The sequence below is a fragment of the Neophocaena asiaeorientalis genome, unplaced genomic scaffold (genome assembly GCF_003031525.2).
Source record: "Neophocaena asiaeorientalis asiaeorientalis breed wild unplaced genomic scaffold, Neophocaena_asiaeorientalis_V1.1 scaffold470, whole genome shotgun sequence".
In the NCBI taxonomy this organism is placed as follows: Eukaryota; Metazoa; Chordata; class Mammalia; order Artiodactyla; family Phocoenidae; genus Neophocaena; species Neophocaena asiaeorientalis.
In genome coordinates this window covers 765,278-790,604 of record NW_020173714.1, presented here as the reverse complement: position 1 = coordinate 790,604, position 25,327 = coordinate 765,278, and the positions used below count along the sequence as shown (strand labels likewise).

At 38.5% G+C, this 25,327-nt stretch overlaps 1 protein-coding gene and 1 pseudogene across 2 annotated transcripts in view; one reads left to right on the top strand and one right to left on the bottom strand.

Moving 5' to 3' along the window:
* CDH8 (cadherin 8) overlaps positions 1-25,327 on the bottom strand; it is a 358,896-nt gene that overhangs the window by 254,425 nt on the left and 79,144 nt on the right. The gene's annotated exons all lie outside the window — the stretch shown is intronic.
* Positions 17,353-17,590, top strand: LOC112403259 (thymosin beta-10 pseudogene; annotated as a pseudogene). The gene has a single exon (XR_003003877.1). The product of XR_003003877.1 is annotated as a thymosin beta-10 pseudogene (transcript).

Below are 25,327 nucleotides of genomic sequence, written 5' to 3'. Positions count from 1 at the left end.
AAAAAAAAAAAAAAAAAAAAAAAAAAAAAAAATGGTTAAATAAATCAGGCAAGCAAGGATGGAAATGTGGCTTAGGGTGGTAACAGGAAACATGGAACGGCATGATGAAATTTAAGAAATATTTATTGGGAGAAAATATCAGTGGGGGTATTAATTAATGCTCCATGCCCGGGTTTTTTGTTTTATTTCTTTTGCAACTTTTACATGTGGCAAAAAGGACAGAGTTCCAGTACATCTTCTCCTCCTTTAAGATCTCATACGGTCTAGCATATTTTGCATTAGCTCTGTGTTTCCCAAAGAGAGATACACAAATTAATTTTAAGTGGTACAGAGAGGACAATTTTAAAATGTGCCGATTCATTTTTGTCTGAATGGAGAGGACAACTAACACATTAAAACCTGTGATTGTAAAGATAATACTGCTTAACTCAAGGCAGAAATCATCTACCGTACTTAGATTGGATCAGTGGCAGATGTGTGTTTGGATGGTGCTGGCATACAGCACAAAATAAGAAGGTAACACCTGAATGAGTGAAGCTGCCTCAGCTCACACTTTCCAGAAGCACTGAGTGGTGCCCAGATTGAGCCAACGCCAAACAGGCTTTGTGTTCAGTACTCTCAATATCTAGAACACTGAGTTCCTGCCTCGTGGACACCCCAGGCACGCCAGTGGAGGTGGGGAGCAACACGGTTCAGAAAGAGAGTTTAGAAGGGAAATACAGGATGTATCTGGGAATCTGAACAAACTCCCAGCTATCCTTCAAGCCCTCACTCACAGCTTACTGCAAAAGGCTTCCTTGATCTGCTGAGTAACTGGTAACTCCGTACTAGTTAGTATAAACTGAGGGATAAAAACAAGGGAAAACTTAATATTAGAATTCAGGAAGAACACTATACTCTTTTCTATCTTACCAGTTAAGGATATGGGTTGTGGATCACCTATGTGTGATTTGGTGCATATGCTATTTATTTAATCTTAAAATCATTTACTTCTCTCTATGGCAATTATTCAGATGGAAAAATATGACGTCAAATAATGGAACTCTGAGAGGTAAATATCTGGTATATACCAATTCATCAGTGGAAGCTGCAGCTATTATTATTTCATTATGGGCACCAGGACTCTTTCCCTCCTCCCAAATGGATCTGAACTCCTGACTGCATCCCACTCATCTTTGTATCCTTGGCAGTGAGCACACGACTTAGCGTATTGTTGGTATTCAAGACATGCTTGTAGAATGACCGGATGATCACAAGCACTAAAATCACCAGAGAATTTAAGTCTGCTTGTCACCTGAAGCTTTTCAAGGATAAAAATGTGAGCTTCAGCTTCTCGGGCAATAATTGCAACCTCGAGACATGACTCCTAAGTTAGATCCCATTCCAAGTCCAAAGTAAGCAGTCCAGACAGAAAACTGCTGAAAGGATTGTCTGCAGGAAATATTTTTAATTTGTTAACACTAATATCAACTAACCAGTCATGTTTTGCATTAAAACCCACAGCCACAGGGAATGCCACCCTTACATCAGAGGGGAGGAGATGATGACGTATGGATTGAGCATTAGATGACATTGTTGATGAAAATTCACCAACACCCTGCAGGCTAACCCTGGAAGAGTCAGAAGTGGAGCAGTTGCAGTCTACATGCTTTAAACAAACACAATAAATGTCAAAGTAGGATACAGCTATCCTGTTTTGAATGCATCAATAAGCTTTAAGATACTTATGTATGTACATAACTAGAAAAATACAGTCGTCATATTATTTCAGATGAATCATGCTACACATTTTTATTAAATTTCCATTAGGCCCAAATACAGCTTTATGTAGACAAATTCTGAATGGAGGGATTTAGAAGTGATGAATGGCGGTGGTATATAATTGAAAATATGTATCGAGAACTGTTCCTGCAGCATGAAGAATGGAAATATACATTTAAATGTCCTCACCTCTTTCCCCATCCTGACCACGAACTCATACTTGTATACCTTTGATGGGAGAGGAAGGAAGTAACCTCATAATTTTCCTTCTACATTTTTTTCCTGTGAGTTCCTTATCCATTTTTCTCTTTGGTTCTATTATTAATATTTGTTGAGCATCTAGAATACATCAGACATTTTACTATGAACTAAAGACACATAAATAAATGAGACACGTGTGCTCCTCTAATGGACTATATTTTCCTTGAGAAAAAAAATGCATGCAGTATAGCATCATAGATATATTTTTAGTCTGTATAGGAGACAGTGGAGAAAACGGATCATGTTCTTTAGAGGAGGCGGGTGTCTATGACAGATTCACATAGTCATGATACGTGAAAGCTGGATCTTAGGAGGATGAGACAGTAGGTGTTGTGAAGATTCATAGCACAAGATCTGGAATCAGACTTCCTGAGTTCAAATCCTAGACCCACCACATACTATGCGCATCCTTCAGAAATCTACATAACCTCTTAGTGACTCAGTGTCTTTATCTCTAAAATGGGGGTAATAGTAAGAATCATCCATAGGTATAAGAATTAAATAAGCTAAATATATATATAAAGGTCTTAAAACGGTGCCCATTACACTGTAAATACTTAAAGTATGTTTAAATATTTACACACTTTTTACGTATTTACATAGATGTTTAAGTATTTAAATACTTAAGTATTTACATACATGCTCTCACTTTTTATGTTTCCCTTGAAAGAGAAGAAAATGTCATTTCAGAAATAATGAATAATGAGAATCACAGAGTTACGAGGCATTCAGGTAAACAGATACAGAGTGCTAGAAATGAAAATAATAACAGTCAACATGTATCGAACATTTAACACTGTCAAATACTATGCTGTATTACTGCTGCTTAATTTAATCCTCGCATCGAAGGCTAGTAGATAAAGATGGCCAAAATATCACTGGCTTTCTAACAAGATGGAGAAACACTTGATTTGTCACAATCCCTTCAGGGAGATTATGTATGTGGCTGGAAAGAGTAATATGAGAAGTTACTTGAAGTGGGAACCTGACCTCCCTCCCAAAGAGGCATGTTAAAAATGGATTATCACTCTACCCCGTATCTAAGGGAGCTAGGTCTAGTTCATCAGAAGGCTTTTGTCTTCCTGAGTGGGATATGAGTATGGAGATCCAGAGTTTAATTGCTCAGAGCAGAAGAGACAAATCTGAGGACTGCCACCAGGGGTCCTACTTTTCTAAGCATTTGCAATGTCCTGCTCTGGCTCTAAATAAATATTGAATTAAAAATTCATTTAAGGAACACATTAAGTCAGACAGAGAAAGACAAATGTCATATGGTATTGCTCATATGTAGAATCTAAAAAATGGTACAAATGAACCTATTTACAAAACAAATAGACTCACAGATGTAGAAAACAAGCTTATGGTTATCAAGGTGGGGATAAATTGGGAGATTGGAATTGACATATACACACTACTATATATAACATAGGTAACTAATAAGAACCTACTGTATAGCACAAGAAACTCTACTCAGTACTCTGTAATGAACTATATGGGAACAGAATCTAAAAAAGAGTGGAAATATGTATATGTATAACTGATTCACTTTGCTGTACAGCACAAACACAACATTGTAAATCAACTGTACTCCAATAAAAATTTAATTAAAAAAAGAACACCTTACGAACTTCAGGGTTGTCTAATTCCATAGCCCTTATTCTTAACTGCTAGACAATATTCTTTTTATTACATTATTGTATTATCTTGAAGCGGTTTTAAAATTTGGATGCAAACCGAAACCACGAATCTCTGGGGGATTTTGTAAAATACCAATGCCCAGGTACCATTTCCTTAAATTCTGAATTCATAGATTGAGGCGGGACTCAGGAATTGGTATTTTTTATAGCCTCTCAGGTAATTTTAATGTTTACTTGGATTGAAAACCACTGTTATGCCGCTCCTGTGTGGAACATAGCTTTTCCAAGCGTAATTAGTGGGTGATTTCCCACTAATGCAATCGGATTTTTTAACCAGCATACGTACACACATGAAACTTTAAAACATGGTTCTGGGCTTATAGTCCTCAAAGACTGGGAGATGAAGAACAGGAAGAGGCCGTTTATGATGACATGTTTTGTGCCATGGAAAGGAGCTTGGATTTGATCTTGAAGACAGAAGGAAACAACTAAAGGACACTAGGGAATGCTCAGATGCGTGTTTTAGAAAGAATCAAACTGATCAATTTGAGATACAGTTCGATTGAGAGATGATGTGTCTTACAGTGGACACCAGTGACCAAAGAAACAATCTTTCTTTTTACTATCTGTTACTTCCATATCCCCCACCCCATACACACACCTTTTCTCAGACCCTGAAAAAGTGGCATAAGCCAGAGGTGAAAGTGAACAGCAGACAAATGATAGTCAAATTTTTCAGAGTGAAAAAATTACAGCATTTCAGTGTGAAGAGGTGCCCATGGTGTCATCTATTTTCAAATCTTTGCTAATGATAGAGCTTTATTTACAATGTCTGTAAAGGGACCTAGATATCTTCACCCAACTAATCAAGCTTTAGGTATAACCTGCAATTCCTAGGAGGTGAACTGCTCCCCCCCGCTAAAGAGAAAACCTTCTCTGGGCATTATCTGAACCCAGGAGTCCTGAGTCAGAGGCTGAACATCTAATTGTGTTTCCTTCTTTTATCAAGGGCACACCAGTTCCTAATTGCTTTCTTTATTTCTATTTATATTTTTAGCCTGGAGAAGCGCTAGGAGGATTAATTATAGCAGTTAATGTTTCCATTTCAAAGGAGATGGTACTCTATAAGTACTAAATATTATTAAATTTAATGGAATTAAATTCCTTTAAAATAGACTAATGGCACAATTCAGTATTTCATTGGTGTCCTGGAAAATAACAACACCTCATGTTGAGTCATCGAGATAAAGTAATGGAGATTTTTTTTAAATTCCCCAAATCATATATAAAATGATTTCATTCAGTATATATTTCACCACTTCCTAATGAAGCCCAGATCTATGTAATACATCAGTGGCTGTAGACAAGTTGATAAGGAGCGAATTAATTACTCAGTTATCCCAAACGACACTTATTTTACAATATACATGATTTCCATGTTCTTACCAGTCATTTGGAACTGCAATAGTTCATTCAGGGAGAAGAATACCATAAAATTGGAAGTAACCATTCCTTGCAGTTAGATATTAATGAGGAGCCCTGCCCCACTCCCACTCCTGCTGGCATGTCTCTCTGACTGAAGGAGATATATATGCCTGTTTTCTTTTTTCCTCTGCATAATACAGAATCAGAGGCCTGTTATTTGGCCACATCTCTGCAATATGCAAATATACCTCCTAAATGTTAGTGTTAGTAAATCATTCGTACCAGGAGTAATGTTAAAATGTAAGGTAATAGCAAACAGTTAAGCTGGGAACAGAAACATGACACACACCCATCTGGTAACCTCTTTGAAATTCACAGGTAAGCAAAATCACTCAAATGTCCAAAGATCATTATCTCCATGGGGTTTTCCTTCCCAATGGGTTTTTGTAGAAAAGAGGCAGTACTGAATTGAGGTTAACATGCAGTAGACTGCTTGTGTTTTCAGCTCTAATAAAATCTGTATACTGCATGACCTTCAGCAATTTGCTCCTCTGAAATCGAGATGAGGCTAGTTCAGATCTCCTAGCATTGTTTGTGAAGACTGAATGAGATAATACATGTAAAATATTTAGCATTGTGCCAGCTATTTAGTAAGCATTTAATAAATAACAGTCATTATACTACTACATGCAGTGTGCTGTATAAACATTTCTTTCTGTCACTCAGAAAGAAGAAAGCCAAGAAGATGAAGAACTCAACAAAGACCTCACATAGGATGAGGCACTAATCCCTTCTTCAGATTCTGAGTTTCTCAATCCCTGGAGGTGATGCTATTTGTCAAATACTGAACACTCTTTAGAACTGTGCTTCAATGCGATGTTGGTACTGAAGCCAGAAAATTGAAGAGGTATGAAAAGATGCTTCCACTTATCATAACAATTCAACTTGTTCCCAATAAGAATTAAGGCACAGGGTTTCCCTGGTGGTGCAGTGGTTGGGAATCCGCCTGCCAATGCAGGGGACACGGGTTAGAGCCCTGGTCCGGGAGGATCCCACATGCCATGGAACAACTAAGCACATGCACCACAGCTACTGAGCCTGCACTCTAGAGCCCGCAAGCCACAACTATTGAAGCCCACATGCCTAGAGCCTGTGCTCCTCAACAAGAGAAGCCACTGCAACGAGAAGCCCACGCACCACATCGAAGAGTAGCCCCTGTTCACCGCAACGAGAGAAAGCCCACACGCAGCAACAAAGACCCAATGCAGCCAAAAATAAATAAATAAAATAAAATAAAATAAAGAATTAAGGCACAGATTTCAATTCAGGGAATACCTGCAAACAAAATATGGCTTTCCTATCTAAAGGAGAAAAAGCGTTTGGGGAAAAGTTTATTACCACCTAATCTTTCTGATTAGGTGATCTATTATGGTATAGATTTGTAGAAACAATTCTAAATTCAAATAAACTATATTTGGAGATGGGGAATCATTATTTTTCCTCCTTTGCAGATTTTATTCTGACAGCTAAGTTTAATTTGTGCCATCATTGGGAAAATTTTCATCAGGTAACTTTTACTCTGATGTTTGAAGAATACAGCTACTTATTTCATAACATGACATAATTTATTAGCATTCCAGTTAAAAACATAATTTACCTATAACCTTCAAGTTTATTATTTATATTATACTTTCCTAGTAGCTAATAAATCATTGGTAATTGACTTTAATACCAAAAAGCTAAATACTAAGCCCTTCCATAATGTGAAAATGATGGGCTATGCAAACAGATCTGCCTCTCCTGCTACTTATAAAGTTAGAGAAAAAGGTTTAGCAATTTGGAGAAAGATGTGAAATAACATTGTAAGTAACTGTAACTAACTGAATATCTGTCATTTTCAGGAACATAAGTGTCACGTTGCATAAATAAGAAGCTGAGACTCCAAGAGTTTAAGAAACTTGTGCAAGAGAACACTGACTTTAAATGATGGGACAGGGATTCAAACCTGAAATGTCTGGCTCATAAAACATCCTCCTCCTCCCAACACTTCTCTTGCAACCCCCATAAAAGAGGTGAATTCCCTTGCTTAGCATAGCTCTTTATTTATTCACCAATTTTACCACATCACAAATAAGAAACATCAAAGAGATACTAAAAGTCAGTCCTTGAGTTATATTTCTTGGATAGTTCATAGATTTGTTACAAAAATGAAGAACATATTAAAAATAATAAATCTACCCTTTATCTCCTTTTCCATCTTTCTTACATCAAATGGTGAACATCAACATAAATGAGTCACCACAGGATCGGATCTTACTGTGCTCCTTGCCCCATCTAATATTTATTTGCACATTAAAGACCTCATTACTAGCCTAAATTGGTTTCTGAATATGTGTGCTCTTCACCAGGGCCAGAGTTTCCAGCCTTGTTGGGGAGAGCTATGCTAATGGGTTGTTTTATCTTCCAAAAAAAAAAAGGCCCAGAACAGAGGCTGTTGGAATCCCTAATGTCTCTCTGGGTCTGATGTAACCACGGCTGATTCAACAGCAACTTCTTGGCAAGAAGATGCCATATAGAACACCCCAAGTGATGCCCTCTTCCCTGTCTTTTATATCTTTCAAGAATTACAAAGTTAAGTTTTTAGGAGTCTCAGATCTTAAGGACAAGAGAAACACATGCATAATAATAATAATAAAAATGGTAATAATGATAAACTAATAGTGAGAAAATGTTGGCAAATCAGGGAGTCACAAGCGAGCATATTCATCTTGTACCGTTTGAAAGGCCCATAGAACTCCATCAGGTTAGACTTGACAGAGAAAAATACACAGTAATTTTACAGTAATGCAACACTGTTTTCAAAGAGTTATAACATAATCCATAAGAAAAATAAGCAATTGAGGCCGATTGCATTTATCTTTGGTTCTCATCATTCATGAGCAGCCTTAAAAGACAGTCTTGGTTGTATGGTGAAATTTCCAGAGAAATGTGGCCAATATCTTTGATTATTTTCTTTTTCCTTTTTGGGAAGTTAAGATTTCTTCAAAGCACTCTTCAAAGAGCTACTGCTTTGACTCCAAATGATTTTTATTAAAATAAAGGTAACAGCAAGTAAAACAAAGAGTCATATTCTCCTTGAAACACTTTCTTTTTCTTGATGTCCAAAACATTTCACTTTCCAGGCTTATAATCTTCCTCTCCTCCACAGATGCACCCTCCTCTACCAGAACTCAGAAGGCTTGGAGTTCCCTCCTGAAGTCCTGCCCTCAATCTTCTCTCTCTATTTACACACTCTACTTAGGGGAGCTCATCCTATCTTCCACATTTATTTCAATGGCAATAGCCTCAAAATGTGCATGTTCTGTGAAAGACCTGCCTCTAGACCCCAGACTCATATGCCCAACATTGTGCTTGACAGTTCCACATACATACTCCAAAGAAATCTCAGTGTCACCATGACCCAAGCAGAACGCTCAATCCCTTGAACTCTCCTTTACCCACAACCCGCTCCTCATTTCAGGAAGTAGCAACACCATCTACCCAATTGTTCAAAGCAAAAACCTAGAAGTCCTCCTGGTCCCCTCTCTTCTCTAAGTCCTACATCCAAATGAAGTGTTGCCACATCCTCTAAACAATATCCCTAAACTGTCCTGTTTCCTCATCTCTGCTGTTACCCACATCCTCAGACCAGTGAAATATCATCCCTTGATTGGCCCACATAAGGGTCACTCACCTAAATGGTCTCCCCTCTTCCACTTGTATCTCCCTAAAACCCTATCTACATACCATTGCCTGAGTGATTATTTTGAATATATATATATTTCAAAATATGTATATAAAACATGTTGTTGTCCCTAGTTTAAAACTCTTCAATACTCACCCAACACATTTAGAACACATTTAGAAAATAAGCTAAACACCTTATCTCAATCCATGAGAACCTATTAACTGACCTTGATCTTACACTCCAACTTGACCTCATAATACTGTACTCCTAGCTCACCACTCCTCAGCCACCCTACATTACTTTCTGAACCCTACAAGTTCATCTTGTTCCCTGCTAAAGGCATTTGCACTAATTCCTCTTTTCTATCCATGGATGGATACTCCTTGTCATTCACATCTTAGCTTTAAAAAAATCGCTAATTCAGAAAAGATTTTCCAGACAAACCAAACTAGTTACCCAGTCATTCTACATTACGTGACTCTGTTTCATCTTATTTTCTTACTCTCCAATCTCAAATAGTAGAACGTGAGCTTCATGAGAGTAGACGATTTACCTATCTAGCTAGTTTGTACGTTGGTGGCTGGGAGAGTGTCTCACCAATATAAAGTGCTGTGTAATAGACTGCTGAATAAAAGAACAAATGAATGGAGACAAACACGGTGGTAGTAAAATGGATTTCCATCGTCTAGACTGTAGACACTTGAGAGAGATAAAATTTGGAGGATGCCTACTGTCCTCTAGATTAGCTTGGGATTCAGAATAGCTGTTTGCAGCTCAGTTTCATGCCAAGATGGTACTGAGCTTTTGACAGAGTGGCCATTCTACTCTTAGTCAAAACCTAGCTGCATACATTGACCAAATAATCCCTCACTACATCTGGGTGAGAACTGGATTTATTCAGATATATAAGACACTCAACAAAAGTGTGTTGAATGACTATTTATTCTATTTTCTATGTACTGTTTATTTGAAAAGTATAAATATACTTGAGACATAACCCCTTTTCTCAGATCTCATAATTTAATGGGAGTAGTAAACCAATAAATAGAAAGTGAAATTATATTATGGAGCCCAGAGGCTGACCACAGAAGATTTCTTTTGTATAAGTGAATGCCTCATCTCATTCTCGAAGCAACATAGGGTTAAGTGAGAACAAAGAAAAATGGAATCAGGGTTAGTGTCAACCAAAGAAGAGACGTAAGTTACCAAAGCCTGTGGAAGAAAAATCTAAATAGAGAGAGGTAGACACAGGACTTACACAGCATAGCATAATGGTAAAGAGTAGATGCTCTAAGATCAGGCGGAACTGGATTTGCATTCCCGGTTTACCCTATACATATATATGTATATACGTGAGCCTCTTTGGGGAAGTTACTTATTTTCTCCTTCTATAGATGAGAACAATGAAGGCTTTGAGAACACTGCTCATTCCCTCAGAGGAGCGTTGTGAGGTTGGAATGAGACAATAATAAGTGTAAAGCATGTAATGCCACATACCCTAGCACTTGAGTGGCCGGTAAGTGTTTGCAACACTCAACTGAAAGGCATAGAGCGACAAGAAATGAGTTGAATGTTGATTAGCATAGAATCTATAATTCTTGCTAGCTTTGGACTAAGATACTTGTAACACAAAAATAAACCTCTACTCTAAGAGTTCTCAGTCATTTCTTCCTAAACACTGCTGGAGGAGGTACCACTGTCCATTTGATACTCAGTATAGCAGTTTGAATACTGCCTTATTGGCTGTGTCACCTTTTCCAAATTATTTAAGTTTTCACTCCTCCTTTTAAAACAGGAATAACGTTGGTGTCTGATTTACTAAGTTTGTTCTGAAGACTTAATGAATCAGATGTATGTAAAGCACGTATAGTTTAAAAGATATTGATATCTACATATTCACAATCAATAAAAGCAATGTTCCAGGTATGGTTCTGATTTCCTCATATCCTAGACAAGGCTTCTCCAATTTAAAGAGTCTGTCAATAATACAAAAACAGAAATAAAAGTAAAATGTTTATATATATATACACATATATATATACACACACACACACACATAATTAAAGTCCTACCAATGTTAAAAGAAAGACAAAAGAAAACATGGTCCAAAACCTAAGAAAACAGGTTCAAAGAAAAGCAAGCTTATCAGATTTACTGCAGTGGAGGACTAGATACTGTGATCCATTAGGAAGAAAATCTGGCTTTTGAGTTTCACAACCTGGGTCTGAACTGAGGTTTCATTCCTAGGAGCTATGTGATACTAGCACATGCTTAAGCTCTCTGAGCCTCCTTTAAACGTTTTTTTAAAGAAGACATGAAAATACCCACTGTTCAAGATGGTTGTGAAGATTAACTACAATAGTACATGAGAAATGTGCTCTATCTTTTTAACAGAATGTGCATCTAGATGGTCACAAAGCCTGTTTCTCCATTAGAATTTCTATCCCTGCCCAGAGAGGGGTGGTAGGTGGCACGATGCTCACACCTCAATCAGTCCTGCCAAAAAGTCAATTTCATTTTGAACCTAGATGCATGATAAAAAAAAAACAGGGATTCAAGTTTATCCATGCGGATATGTCACCACTCTTACCCCTAAAGCTCACCTAAACTCATAAGTGATGTGAATCTCTGGGAGCATCCTTACTCAAAGGTCAGCTGTGAAGGCTAAGTTTATTTAAGAGTTAAGAGCAGAAACCTGAAGAGGAATAATACCTTCTGTAGGAATTCCAAGCTCAGGGAGTCATCGGCAAAGGCTGAGAGATTAGCTTCAAGGAAAATAGCTATTCCAAGACACTGAGGAGAAATTAGAAACAACCAGCTGGTGTGAATCAAGAGAAATATGTTGCGAAAAGGTGGTGGAGCCAGCTGCTTACAGAGAACTAGACTTTCTAACAGCTTTCTCAGGCATGGTGATTTTTTATGTGTGTGTGTATGCGTGTGTGGGGGGGAGGTGTTTCATTATTTCCTATTTTTTTTTAAATCCTTTGGATCCAAACTGTACAATGAATTGCTGTAAAATGTGAAAAGAAACGTGGCTGAATCAAAGGATGTTTTGTGATTTCCCTTCATTTTGATAAATCACAGGCAGAATGGATTTTAACATCTTCAAAATCAGAATACCTGTTAAAGGACTCTGAAAGAATTTGAGTCCACGGCCCTACTTTAAAGCTTCTACCACCCACTGTGAATCCCTAAGATCCCACGTGTACACACACACAAACACACAAACACACACACACACACACACACACACACACAGAATCTGAATCATCCTCGTGCACTAAGACCTGCTCCAATGTTGTGGAGATTACAAGGCTTTCTAGCTAGTGGTACTTTTGCTTCTTAAGATTTATCCAAAAAATGAACAGCTGCATAAAACGTCTGAACAAGACTGGAAACTCTTCTTTTTCTTTTTTTTTTAACATCTTTATTGCAGTATAATTGCTTTACAATGGTGTTTTAGTTTCTGCTCTTTAACAAAGTGAATTAGCTATACGTATACATATATCCCCATATCCCCTCCCTCTTGTGTCTCCCTCCCACCCTCCTTATCCCACCCAGCTAGGTGGACACAAAGAACCTAGTTAATCTCCCAGTGCTATGCAGCTGCTTCCCACTAGCTATTTATTTTACATTTGATAGTGTATACATGTCCATGCCACTCTCTCCCTTCGTCCCAGCTTCCCCTTCCCCCTCCCTGGGTCCTCAAGTCCATTTTCTAGGTCTGCGTCCCTATTCCTGTCCTGCCCCTAGGTTCTTCAGAACTTTTGTGTTGTTTTTAGATTCCATATATATGTGTTAGCATATGGTATTTTTCTCTTTCTGAATTACTTCATTCTGTATGACAATCTCTAGGTCCATCCACCTCACTACAAATAACTTGATTTCGTTTCTTTTTAAGGCTGAGTAATATTCCTTTGTATATACGTGACACATCTTCTTTATCCATTCATCTGTCGATGGACATTTACGTTGCTTCCATGTCCTGGATAATGTAAATAGAGCTGCAATGAACACTGTGATACATGACTCTTTTTGAATTATGGTTTTCTCAGTGTATATGCCCAGTAGTGGGATTGCTAGGTCGTATGGTAGTTCTATTTTTAGTTTTTTAAGGAACCTCCAAACAGTTCTCCATAGTGGCTGTTATCAATTTACATATCCACCAACAGTGCAAGAGGGTTCCCTCTTCTCCACACCCTCTCCAGCATTTATGGTTTGTAGATTTTTTGATGATGGCCATTCTGACCGGTGTGAGGTGATACCTCATTGTAGTTTTGAGTTGCATTTCTCTAATGATTAGTGATACTGAGCATCCTTTCATGTGTTTGCTGGCAATCTGTATATCTTCTTTGGAGAAATGCTATTTAGGTTTTCTCCCCATCTTTGGATTGGGTTGTTTGTTTTTTTGATATTTAACTGCATGAGCTGCTTGTGTATTTTGGAGATTAATCCTTTGTCAGTTACTTCGTTTGCAAATATTTTCTCCCATTCTGAGGGTTGTCTTTTCATCTCATTTATGGTTTCCTTTGCTGTGCAAAAGCTTTGAAGTTTCATTAGGTCCCATTTGTTTATTTTTGCTTTTATTTCCATTTCTCTAGGAGGTGGGTCAAAAAGGATCTTACTGTGATTTATGACATAGAGTGTTCTACCTATGTTTTTCTGTAAGAGTTTAATAGTGTCTGCCCTTACACTTAGGTCTTTAATCCATTTTGAGTTTACTTTTGTGTATGGTGTTAGGGAGTGCTCTAATTTCATTCTTTTACATGTAACTGTCCAGTTTTCCCATCACCACTTACTGAAGAGCCTGTCTTTTCTCCAATGCATATTCTTGCCTCCTGTATCAAAGATAAGGTAGCCATATGTGCGTGGGTTTATCTCTGGGCTTTCTATCCTGTTCCATTGAACTAGATTTCTGTTTTTGTGCCAGTACCAAACTATCTTGATTACTGTAGCTTTGTAGTATAGTCTGAAGTCAGGGGCCTGATTCCTCCAGCTCCATTTTTCTTTCTCAACATTGTTTTGGCTATTCAGGGTCTTTTCTATTTCCATACATATTGTGAAATTTTTTGTTCTACTTCTGTGAAAAACGCAAGTGGTAGTTTGATAGGGATTGCATTGAACCTGTAGATTGCTTGTACTACAGTCATTTTCACAATGTTGATTCTTCCAATGCAAAAACATGGTATATCTCTCCATCTCTTTGTATCAACTTTAATTTCCTTCATCAGTGTCTTACAGTTTTCTGCATACAGGTCTTTTTTTTCCTTAGGTAGGTTTATTCCTAGGTATTTTATTCTTTTTGTTGCAATGGTAAGTGGGAGTGTTTCCTTAATTTCTCTTTCAGATTTTTCATCATTAGTGTATAGAAATGCAAGTGATTTCTGTGCATTCATTTTGTATCCTGTTACTTTACCGAATTCATTGATTGGCTCTCGTAGTTTTCTGGTAGCATCTTTAGGATTCTCTATGTATAGTATCATGTCATCTGCAAACAGTGACAGTTTTACTTTTTCTTTTCCGATTTGGATTCCTTTTATTTCCTTTTCTTCTCTGATTACTGTGACTAAAACTTCCAAAACTATGTTGAAAAATAATACAGGTGAGAGTGGGCAACCTTGTCTTGTTCCTGATCTTAGTGGAAATGCTTTCAGTTTCTCATGTTGCCTGTGAGTTTGTCATATATGGCCTTTATTATGTTGAGGTAAGTTCCCTCTATGCCTACTTCCTGGAGGGATTTTATCATAAATGGGTGTTGAATTTTTGTCGAAAGATTTTTCTGCACCTATTGAGATGATCATATGGTTTTTCTCCTTCAATTTGTTAATATGGTGTAACACATTGATTGATTTGCGTATTTTGAAGAATCCTTGCATTCTTGGGATAAACGCCACTTGATCATGGTGTATGATCCTTTTAATGTGCTGTTGGATTCTGTTTGCTACTATTTTGTTGAGGATTTTTGCATCTATGTTCATCAGTGATATTGGCCTGTAGTTTTCTTTTTTTGTGACGTCTTTGTCTGGCTTTGGTATCAGGGTGATGGTGGCCTTGTAGAAAGAGTTTGGGAGTGTTCCTCTCTCTGCTATGTTTTCGAAGAGTTTGAGAAGTATAGGTGTTAGCTCTTCTCTAAATGTTTGATAGAATTCTCCTGTGAAGCCATCTGGTCCTGGACTTTTGTTTGTTGGAAGATTTTTAATCACAGCTTCAATTTCAGTGCTTGTGATTGGTCTGTTTATATTTTCTATTTCTTCCTGGTTCAGTCTCAGAAGGTTGTGCTTTTCTAAGAATTTGTCCATTTCTTCCAGGTTGTCCATTTTATTGGCATGTAGTTGCTTGTAGTAATCTCTCATGATCTTTTGTATTTCTGCAATGTCAGTTTTTACTCCGCCTTTTTCATTTCTAGTTCCGTTGATTTGAGTCTTCTCCCTTTTTTTCTCTATGAGTCTGGCTAATAGTTTATGAATTTTGTTTATGTTCTCAAAGAACCAGATCTTTGCTATCATTTCTTTTTCATTTATTTCTGATATGATCTTTATGATTTCTTTCCTTCTGCTAACTTTGGGGTTTTTTTGTTCTTTCTCTAATTGTTTTAGGTGTAAGGTGTTGTTGTTTATTTGAGATGTTTCTTGTTTCTTGAGGTAGGATTGTATTGCTATAAATTTCCCTCTTAGAACTGCTTTGCTGCACCCCATAGGTTTTGAGTCATCGTGTTTTCATTGCCATTTGCTTCTAGGTATTTTTTGATTTCCTCTTTGATTTCTTCAGTGATCTCTTGGTTATTTAGTAGCATATTATTTAGTCTCCATGTGTTTGTATTTTTTACAGATTTTTTCCTGTAATTGATATCTAGTCTCATAGTGTTGTGGTTAGAAAAGATACTTGATTCAACTTCAATTTTCTTAAATTTACCAAGGCTTCATTTTTGACCCATGATATGATCTATCCTAGAGATTGTTCCATGAGCACTTGAGAAGGAAGTGTATTCTGTTGTTTTTGGATTGAATGTCCTATAAATACCAACTAAGTCCATCTTATTTAATGTATCACTTAAAGCTTATGTTTCCTTATTTATTTTCATTTTGGATGATTCGTCCATTGGTGAAAGTGGAGTGTTTAAGTCCCCTACTCTGAATGTGTTACTGTCGATTTCCCCTTTTATGCCTGTTAGCATTTGCCTTATGTATTGAGGTGCTCCTATGTTGGTGCATAAATATTTACAATTGTTATATCGTCTTCTTGGATTGATCCCTTGATCATTATGTAGTGTCCTCCTTTGTCTCTTGTATTAGTCTTTATTTTAAAGTTTATTTTGTCTGATATGAGAATTGCTACTCCAGATTTCTTTTGAATTCCATTTGCATGGAATATCTTTTTCCATCCCCTTACTTTCAGTCTGTATGTGTCTCTAGGTCTGAAGTGGGTCTCTTGTAGACAGCATATATATGGGTCTTGTTTTTGTATCCATTCAGCCAGTCTATGTCTTTTGGGTGGAGCATTTAATCCATTTACGTTTAAGGTAGTTATTGATATGTATGTTACTATTACCATTTTCTTAATTGTTTTTGGTTTGTTATTGTAGGTCTTTTCCTTCTCTTGTGTTTCCTGCCTAGAGAAGTTCCTTTAGCATTTGTTGTAAAGCTGATTTGGTGGTACTGAATTGTATTAGCCTTTGCTTGTCTGTAAAGGTTTTAATTTCTCCATCATACCTGAAATGACATCCTTGCTGGGTAGAATTATCTTGGTTGTAGGTTTTTCCCTTTCATCACTTTAAATATTTCCTGTCACTCCCTTCTGGTCTGCAGAGTTTCTGCTGAAGTATCAGCTGTTAACCTTATGGGGGTACCCTTGTATGTTATTTGCTGATTTTCCCTTGCTGCTTTTAATAATTTTTCCTTGTCTTTAATTTTTGATAATTTGATTAATATATGTCTTGGTGTGTTTCTTCTTGGATTTATCCTGTATGGGACTCTTTGTGCTTCCTGGACTTGATTATTTCCTATCCCATGTTAGGGAAGTTTTCAACTATAATCTCTTCAAGTATCTTCTCAGACCCTTTCTTTTTCTCTTGTTCTTCTGGGACCCCTATAATTCAAATGTTGGTGCGTTTAATGTTGTCCCAGAGGTCGAGGTCTCTGAGACTGTCCTCTATTCTTTTCATTCTTTTTCTTTATTCTGCTCTGCAGTAGTTATTTCCACTATTTAATCTTCCAGTTCTCTTATTCGTTGTTCTGCCTCAGTTATTCTGCTATTAATTCCTTCTAGAGAATTTTTAATTTCATTTATTGTCTTGCTCATCATTGTTTGTTTGCTCCTTAGTTCTTCTAGGTCCTTGTTAAACATTTCTTGTATTTTCTCCATTCTACTTCCAGGATTTTGGATCATTACTATCATTACAGTACTAATGTACATTATAGTACTACAATATAATTTAGTACATTACAGTACTAAATCATTACTATGATCCACAGTTTTATTACTATAAACATAGTACACAGTACTATCATTACTATGATCCACAGGATTTTGGATTTTGTCTCTTGCTGCAGCGACACGAGTCAGAGCACCGGGACCACGGGCTTGGAGCGCAACTTTTCGGATTGTTTTAAGAAAATGGCAGAGAAGCCAGACATGGGGGAAATCGCCAGCTTCTATAAGGCCAAGCTGAAGAAGACGGAGACGGAGGAGAACACCCTGCCGACCAAAGAGACCATCGAGCAGGAGAGCAAGTGAAGTGAAATTTCCTAAGAACCTGGAGTATTCTCCACCCCCGTCATCTTGGAGACCCTAGTCGTGATGTGGAGGAAGAGCCACCTACAAGATGGACAGAAGCGACAAGCTGCACTGTGAACCCGGGCACTCCATGCTGATGCCACCGGCCTCTGGGTCTCTGAAGGCACCCTCCAATCGGATTGCCAAATTCTCCGGTTTGCCCTGGGATATTATAGAAAAATTATTTGTAAGATTAATGAAAATAAAACATACTTCGTGGCAAAAAAAAAAAAAAAACTAAATTACATTTAGTACATTATAGTACTAAACATAATTTAGTGTTTTTATAGTAATAAATCCTGTGGATCATAGTAATGAGAGTACTATGTATTTTCCAAGATTTTGGATTACCTTTACTATCATTACTCTGAATTCTCTTTCAGGTAGACTGTCTACTTCCTCTTCATTTGTTTGCTCTGGTGGGTTTTTGCTTTGCTCCTTCATCTGCTGCATATTTCTCTGTCTTCTCATTTTGCTTAATTTACTGTGTTTGGGGTCTCCTTTTCTCAGGCTGCAGGTTCATAGTTCCCATTGTTTTTGGTGTCTGCCCCCAGTGGGTAAGGCTGGTTCAGTGGGTTGTGTAGGCTTCCTGGTGGCGGGGACTGGTGCCTGTGTTCTGGTGGATGAGGCTGGATCTTGTCTTTCTGGTGGGCAGGATCAAGTCCGGTGGTGTGTTTTGGGGTGTCTGTGAACTCAGTATGATTTTAGGCAGCCTCTCTGCTAATGGGTGGGGTTGTGTTCCTGTCTTGCTAGTTGTTTGGCATGGGGAGTCCAGCATTGGAGCTTGCTGGCCATTGGGTGGAACTGGGTCTTAGTGTTGAGACATAGATCTCTGGGAGAGCTTCCGCCAATTGATATTACTTGGGGCCAGGAGGTCTCTGGTGGTCCAATGCCGTGAACTCAGCTGTCCCACCTCAGAGGCTCAGGCCTGACACCAGGCCAGAGCACCAAGACCCTGTCAGCCACACAGCTCAGAAGAAAAGGGAGAAAAAAAGAAAGAAAAAAAAATGTTTTTAAATAATAGTAAAAAAAATTTTTTTAATTATTAAAATTTAAAAATAGTAATAAAAAAACAAAAAAGAAGAGAGCAACCAAACCAATAAAGAAATGCACCAATGATACCAAGCACTATAAACTAAGATAAAAATAAAAATAGAAACAAATCAGTCGCAGAGAGCAAACCCCAAGTCTACAGTTGCTCCCAAAGTACACCGCCTCAATTTTGGGATGATTTGTTGTCTATTCAGGCATTCCACAGATGCAGGGTACATCAAGCTGATTGTGGGGATTTAATCCACTGCTGAGGTTGCTGGGAGAGACTTCCCTTTCTCTTCTTTGTTCGCACAGCTCCTGGGGTTTAGCTTTGGTTTTGGCCCCTCCTCTGGATGTAGGTCACCCTCAGGCAACTGTTCCCTGCCCAGACAGGAGGGGGGTAAAGCAGCGGCTGATTAGAGGGCTCTTGCTCATTCAGGCCGGGGGGAGGAAGGGGTACGGAATGCTGGGCGACCCTGTGGCGAAAGAGGCTGATGCGACGTTGCAACAGCGTGAGGCGTGCTGTGTGTTCTCCCAAGGAACTTGTCCCTGGATCCTGGGACCCTGGCAGTGGCAGGCTGCACAGGCTCCTGGGGGTGTGTGTGGAGAGTGACCTGTGCTTGCACACAGGATTCTTGGTGGCAGCAGCAGCAGTGTTAGCATTTCACGTCTGTATCTGGGTAGCTGCGGCTCACGCCCGTCTCTGGAGCTCATTTAGGCAGTGCTCTGAATCCCCTCTCCTCCTGAACCCTGAAACAATGGTCTCTTGCCCCATAGGCAGCTCCAGACTTTTTCCCGGACTCCCTCGCTGCTAGCTGTGGCACACTAGCCCCCTTCAGGCTGTGTTCACGCAGCCAACCCCAGTCCTCTCCCTGGGATCCGACCTTCGAAGCCCGAGCCTCAGCTCCCATCCCCGCCCGCCCCAGTGGGTGAGCAGACAAGGCTCTCAGGTTTTCCCTCTGTACCCCTGTTGCTGCGCTCTCCTCCATGGCTCCGAAGCTTCCCCCCTGCACCCACTAGGCGCCAGCGAAGGGGCTTCCTAGTGTATGGAGACTTTTCTTCCTTCACAGCTCCCTCCCATAGGTGCAGGTACCCCTCCCTATTCTTTTGTCTCTGTTTTTTCTTTTGCCCTACCCAGGTATATGGCAAGTTTCTTGCCTTTTGGGAAGTCTGAGGTCTTCTGCCAGCGTTCAGTAGGTGTTCTGTAGGAGTTGTTCTACATGTAGATGTATTTTTGATGTATCTGTGGGGAGGAAGGTGATCTCCACGTCTTACTCCTCCGCCAGAGAAGGTCCCCCTCTTTTTTATTTCTAAGTGAAAAGTATCTCTATAGGAAATTGTGGAAACCATAAGAATTGAAGATCGTGTACTGCATGGTGCCTAGCAAATTCTAAAGAAAGCATTGCTTTTAATACCTTTATTTACAGTGTTTCTGGAGAGGATATTTAGAAAAAAAAAAAAAAAACTAAATTTTAGAATCAGGCATGTTAGGACTTGAGTTCAATTTCCGACAGCTGGTGCCTGCTCAAACTTCTATTTTCTCCTTTGAAGTAGGTAGGTATGAACACACTTATTTAGTAAATTAGGAAGCTGAGGTTTGAAAGGTACACTATTTGGTATACAGTAATTGTGCAGGACATATAGTTTTCTTCCACCTTTCCCCCTTGTACGTGTTAACCCCCTTGACCCTGAAAACAAGATGGAATTTAGAAAGAACAAAGATTTTTCTGAAGTTCAACGCCACTGAATGACTTGTCCAAGGAGGCACAGCTCATAAATAAATACCTGCAGATTCTAGATCCCCACCTTTTGGCCTCTTAATAAATATCTGCTAAGCTGAACACCAGTGTTTTTCTTCTTCTCTTGACGGGTGGAAAACAAACTTTTTGTAAAAAAATATTTATTTACTTTATTTTTATTTTGGTTGTGTCGGGTCATAGCTGTGGCATATGGGCTCAGTAGTTGCGGGGCTTAGTTGCCCCACGAGGCATGTGGGATCTTAGTTCCCCAACGAGGGACCGAACCCATGTCCCCTGCATTGGAAGGCAGATTCTCAACCACTGGACCACCAGGGAAATCTCAAGAAACAATGTTATGTAAAGAATTCAGAGAGGAGAAGAGAAGTAATTGAGGATCTAGTAATTGAGGATCTGGAATCAGACTGTAGGTAACTAAAGTTGACCAAATCGGGTTATCTGGTTCCCAGGTAAAAGGTCAATTCTCCTATTTACTGAGTGGAATATTCCACAGTGATTGAAGCAGTGTCTCTACTAATTTACCAAGTATCCTCTTGCTGATGGGTCTGAAACAGGTCTTTATTTATTAAACCCAAGAATTTCAAGATTGCTCAAAAACAATCACAAACATTACCAGAACAACTCCAAACCATTATTTATTTCCCACACATGAATGCTACTGTAGATCTAATTTCTAAATTGAAGTATATTTCACTTTAGGTTTGGGTATGATTATTATTACAATGATTAGGAGGAAATAAGGCAAATATGACTTTTCTGTAAGGTACTGAGTTTTTTTTTAAATATCTAAACAGTTTGGATAAAAATTGTATTAAATGTGTCAAGGAAAAGGCTGATCATTCCCCAAAAACGTATTTTTGTAACTGTACCATTCAATCGTTCGTACTTTTCAGTCATACAGAGTCATACAAACATATCTTGAGTCCCTATTATTTTCCAGAGGAGTTACACACAGAGATGATGAATAAAACGTGACCCCTTCCTTCAAGAAATTCTCATCCTAGGTTGAATTCTCTCCTCCTGGAATATATGAGTCAATGGAAAAGAAAAATGGAATAGAGTTCATGTTTCGGGTAGTGTAAATCTGAGAGAAATTATACTACACTTTTTTCTCTAAATGAAGTAACACTCCTTTTCAGACTTAATACATGAATATGCTTTTTTCCCTTCGTTCTACATATTTGTTTCAATTCTTTCTTAGAAAAGCTTCATTCATTACTCTAGAGTATTGTAAATTTTGTCTAAGATTAAAATAAATGTCAAACAGGGTTAAAAGTGTATTTAAATTTCAGCATGGAATTGCTATTGGCCAACTTACAAGGCTGTTGTGGCTCTGTTCTCAAATAATAGATGCCACAAGGAAATGAAAATAATCCAAGGACATGTGCATTTGATGGAGTTCATATTACAGTGAGACAGTCAGGCAAACTATGTGGTTGAGAGCACAGGGACTCCTGACCATGCATAGTTAACCAGCATATCTTCCCTGTCCATACTTCTGTCCTAGTTAACTAGCCATTAGGAATCCCACTTTGGGGACTTCCCAGGTGGCGCAGTGGTTAAGAATTCACCTGCCAATGCAGGGGACACGGGTTCGAGTCCTGGTCCGGGAAGATCCCACGGAGCAACTAAGCCCGTGTGCCACAACTACTGAAGCCTGCGCTCCTAGAGCCCGTGCTCTGCAGCAAGAGAAGCCACCGCGATGAGAAGCCCGCGCACTGCAACAAAGCGTAGCCCCTGCTCGCTGCAACTAGAGAAAGACTGCGGGCAGCAACGAAGATCCAATGCAGCCAAAAATAAATAAATAATTTTTTAAAAGAATTCCACATTGATAATGGCAACACAACAAGAAAAACTACATGTAAATCAATTAGTTGGTAATTACCAAGTGAACTTCATTTAATGACACCAAATTGGGACAAGATCTGAGAAGATGTTTAAGTGGTGCTGACACTGTAAAGAATAACATAATAAAACAGAAAGACATTAAGATATCTATCAAAGGGTTAACTTAAGCCTGACTGTAAGAATTAGCTTCTGAGTATTTCTGATCTCTTGCTTTTCTGATTTGAATCTGATTACGTAAGTTTAGGTTTAAAAAATTCATGAAATTGGAAGAAACATCCAAAAGGGGCTTAGAACACAGTCAACACTTAACATCTAGCACAGTGTCTCTCCAATTGCAGACACGCTACTCATTCATTATTCACCAAATATTACCAGTATGTAACCAGAATACAACTGGGGCCCCAACTGGCATAGAACCTGTCCAGCACTGACTGAAAGAAGCAGCAGTTCAACAATAGATGCTAAATGCATATTTTTAATCCCTCTCAAGAATATGCTAAAGACAAGAGCATGTGCTAATTGTTCAGTACAGTATCTTTTTATTAGAAAATTATCTTTCTTCTCTCAATACTTTTGATAAAATTGGGGCAGGGAAACATACTCCTCTGATGATGGAAGTAGCAGAGGGGGTGAATATTTTTTTAAATTATCTTATGCACTCAAAGTGATGAAATATATTTTGGGGAACTTATGTGCTGTGTTGACTTTATGCTACATCACTGATGTGGAGACACACAAAACAGGTCGGCAAATTAAAAGTCTGATTACCAAAATAGATAGCTAGTGGGAAGCAGCCACACAGCACAGGGAGATCAGCTCAGTGCTTTGTGTCCACCTAGAGGGGATGGATAGGGAGGGTGGGAGGGAGACGCAAAAGGGAGGAGATATGGAGATATATGTATATGTATAGCAGATTCACTTTGTTATAACGCAGAAACTATCACACCATTGTAAAGCAATTATACTCCAATAAAGATGTTAAAAAAAAAAAGTCTGATTACTCCTGCAGCAAAGAAACATGTTAATATGACAAACTTGCAGGTTTTGTGGTGAACACTGGGAAACGTTAGTTCATGTGATATCTATAAATACCTCACAGGATGCACTTGAGTAAATGTTAGAGTTAAGACATCTTAAGCTCCATGAACCACAGCATCACACTTGTGTTTCCTGTGCCCTGATTTTTTACAGCATGTGTAGCCTGAATAAGCCTGAAATCAAGACAGCCAGGGACCTGTAAATGATGTGGTACAGCAAAATTATTGATAAAGCCCTTCTGTCTGTAAAGGATGAGTCCAGCACACTCTCTGGTAAGTGGTACAGGTTGTAATACAGAAGGCAAGACCCTTTGATCCCAAATAGTTTTTTTTTCCCCTCTCTGACTTATGTGTTGAGAGAAGGTACTAGAGATTAGACAGGGAGTAGGATATTTTTAGCTGAGAAGCAGCTCTTCTAAAGACAGACACCTTTAGGGAAATATTGCAGGAAGGTGCTAGATTTTACTCTATTTAGCAAATGTGCATAGGATTTCAATATTTGTTTGTTGAGTGAATCAATGTTGAAAAGATTAAATGACATGAGTGCAGAGTACCATGGGGAATGTAACTGGGTGTCGATCCCCCCTATTGCTTTTGATCAAATGGCTTAGTGCCAAAAATGATAATATTAAAAAAAACCTCAAGATGTGATATTTTCTTATTTTCCTCTCCAACATCAGGTCAACTATTATTTCTAATTCTTTATGTCTTTATGCCACTAACACTCCACACTCCAGTCTTTGGTTAAGAGTAATACTAATAATAATGGTAATAATCATAAACACAGATATATTTAAATGAGTGCTTCCTTTGTATCAGACATTATGCTAAGCAATACATATATACTTTGTTTAGTCCTCTCAATACACCTATGAAAAATCCCATATTATCTTACTTTTTCATTTGAAAAATATGGACCTCAAAGAAGTTGAGTAAATTGCCCTAGGCCATTCCACTAGTGGGGAAAAACTGTGATTCAAAACCAAAAGGCTCTGCTTGCCTTCACTACTGAGTCTCATATTTACTCTACTGAAGGTAAAAGCCAGAAATAATTTCTAGGCCACCACTAACCTTTAACTGCAGCACCTTTATAGGATATTAGCAATTCCTATAACCCCTATGGCTCCTCCTTCTTTTCTCTTTACTCATTTAAAGGGATATGATTTCCCAGGCATCCACCATGCTAAGCAATTGAATACTGCAGGTCCCCTCACCAAGAGGAAATGCATTTTCAATATCATAATGCAAGTCGATGGGAAAATAGGATTTGGTTCACAGGAATTTGCCAACTTTGCTGGAATTCATTCATGACATAAGTTAGTAGAAACCTCTGATGTAGAAAGAAATAGAATAAACCTTAAATCAGTTACTGAATATTATTAGGCATCCTGAAGGCAGTGCCCATGTCTTCTTGTTCATCAGTGTATCTTCCAAAGTAGAGTTCTTTAGGCCTCATGTTTAATAATTGCCTGATGAAATAAATTCTTTTTTTAAATTTCTGAAAATTACTTTTTATTATTAATATGAGTTAAAATAAGCCAGTAAACTCTAATTTCTTGCATGAGTTTATTACATAGAAACAAAATACCAGTACCACAGTTCAAGAATGCCATGAGGGAATTCCATTCAATAATTAATTCAAACATAAATATATTTTGAGCTCCTTTACTGTGTTAGGTGCTGAGACTATAATGGTTAACACCAAGAAAATAATAGGGCTTCCCTGGTGGCGCAGTAGTTGAGAGTCCGCCTGCCAATGCGGGGGACACGGGTTCGTGCCCCGGTCCGGGAAGATCCCACATGCCGCGGAGCGGCTGGGCCCGTGAGCCATGGCCGCTGAGCCTGCGCGTCTGGTGCCTGTGCTCCGCAACGGGAGAGACCACAACAGTGAGAGGCCCGCGTACCGCAAAAAAAAAAAGAATAATAATGTATAGTTTGACTTGGGGGACAGACTTACAGTTTTCTTTGTTTTGTGTTTACTTTTGGTATTTGTGTTGCTAAGTGTTATAGAAGATAAGTATTGGGTATCATGTGAAAATGAAGGAAGAGATTTGACTCCATGAAGGGGTA